Source organism: Atta colombica, unplaced genomic scaffold, assembly GCF_001594045.1.
Source record: "Atta colombica isolate Treedump-2 unplaced genomic scaffold, Acol1.0 scaffold205, whole genome shotgun sequence".
Classification (NCBI taxonomy): Eukaryota; Metazoa; Arthropoda; class Insecta; order Hymenoptera; family Formicidae; genus Atta; species Atta colombica.
The window spans coordinates 149,654-151,689 of record NW_017259300.1 but is presented as its reverse complement, the minus strand read 5'-3'; the positions used below and the strand labels follow the sequence as shown (position 1 = coordinate 151,689).

The 2,036-nt window shown below is 27.3% G+C and overlaps 1 protein-coding gene across 1 annotated transcript in view; it reads right to left on the bottom strand.

The window, feature by feature from the left end:
• Window positions 1-2,036, bottom strand: part of LOC108687330 (molybdenum cofactor sulfurase 3) — an 8,152-nt gene that overhangs the window by 5,525 nt on the left and 591 nt on the right. The window lies entirely within an intron of this gene.

Here is a 2,036-nt window from a genome sequence, read left to right as displayed (position 1 = left end):
GATGCGAGCCATGAAAAACTGATTTAACAAGCTTATAATTTTGATTTTAATTTATCTCGTAGTACTCGACGTAATATTTTACCAGATGGAGTCTTTGGAATGCTATCTACAAATCTTATACCACCTCTAAGTCGCTTAGGATTTGATACACGTTCTGAAACAAAAAATATATTTGTACATGCAATATATATATATATATTTATGAACAATTAGGATCGCAGTTTTCCTCTAAAGAAGAGGGAAAAAGAAAAATATAAATAGAAGGGCTATGAACCAGTTAAAAATAAATTAAGAACATTTAATATTCCGAAATAAATAAAAAGAAATACAATAACAAACATTTCGATGCCGATCGGGTCATTCTCAATATTAAGACACATTCAAAAAATTATAATATTACATAAGTGTGTTATCGGATTCTCAAAACAAAATTCGTAGCATCGGCGCACCGCCGAGAGTGAGGCGCGATGAGCCGTGCTATAAATTCGCGTGGCTTCACCACACATTGGCTTATACGTTTACACGCTTTTTTAAAATAGTTTAATAACGTCAAAGTTTAACGTTTCAGAAAAAGTTTGGATTTTCTAAAATGATTTTAATAACATCTGTATTAAGGAACGTTTACAGGATATTTAACACTTTAACTAAAATGGTTTTACCAGTGCGTATAAACATTGAATGAATCTAACCAGTCTTTTCCTTATTTTATGAAATTTTTTAGCGACTTGAGAATAGAAAAGGCTTTGCCATTTGAACATATTAACAATTGGAAAGAATTTTTCAGATATAGAATTCACGTATAAGATATTGTGAAAAATTTCTCCTTAAACTTAATAATTCTATTATCATTGATGAAAAATTTGATTCTTTTTTTAAATGAGGAAAAGATAAATTATAATGGATATCCATTATTTAAAAAAATATTGATAGCATTGATTAAATTATTTTGCTGGAAATGAAGATGACATAAATTATTATTTTGTCTACAAAACTGTAGCTTATACTTCTCTTGTGACAAAGCGAATGGTATGAATTGAAATTGAAAAATCTGCCAGAAAAAATTGTCTTGCGAATCAAAAACAAGTTTGTGTTCTTCAATCAATAATATATAGTGTTCAAAAAACTTAATTTACTGTCAGTAATCTCCATAGTAAATTATAATCTGATATGTAATGAGTTAAAAATTCTCAAGATATCACTAATTTTCTGATGGAGCAGCTAGAATAATGTCATCCACATATCGAAAATAAAACAATAAGTGTACAGATAATTTCCTAATTGCTATTTCTTCCAAGTCCTATATTACCATATCAGCAACAAATGGGGACAAAAGTGACCTCATAGAAATTCTAAAAATTTGTTTGTAAAATTTATTGTTAAACGTAAAAATGGAATTTAAAATCATATGAATAGCAATCAAAAATTCTTCCAAAAGAAAATTTTTTTTTCTTGGATATACATTCCCATCTTTTAATAATAATATCAATACCAGTTCTGCAGGAACATTAATCAATAGAGAAACGACATCCAAGGAATAAATAATCAGGCTCGAAACAAATTTTTTAATTTTTCGATAAAATGGAAGCTGTTCTTAATATGGCTGAAGGTTTCAGGTATAAAATCGTTGATATTATGCAAGTAACAATAAAAAACAATGTAATGGATTTACTGATGAAACAATAATTCTTAGGGGAAGGGTTATGGATCTTTGTTAATCCATATGCTCTGGGAATGTTACCATCGGTCGTGAGTCAACATTTTTAATTTTAACTAGATAACTTACATAATATTATAATTTTGTTCTGAGAATCCGATAACTTATGAAATATTTTTTGGATGCGTCTTAACATTGAGAATGATCTGATCAGCGTCAAAACGTTTATTATTGTATTTCTTTATATTTATACCATAATATTATGTATAAATATTTTTAGTTTATTTTTAACTGGCTGATAACTGGCTCTTTTATTTATTTATATTAGAAAAAAATTTAAAAGCTATTTTGTTAATTAAAATTTTATTTAAATATTTATTAA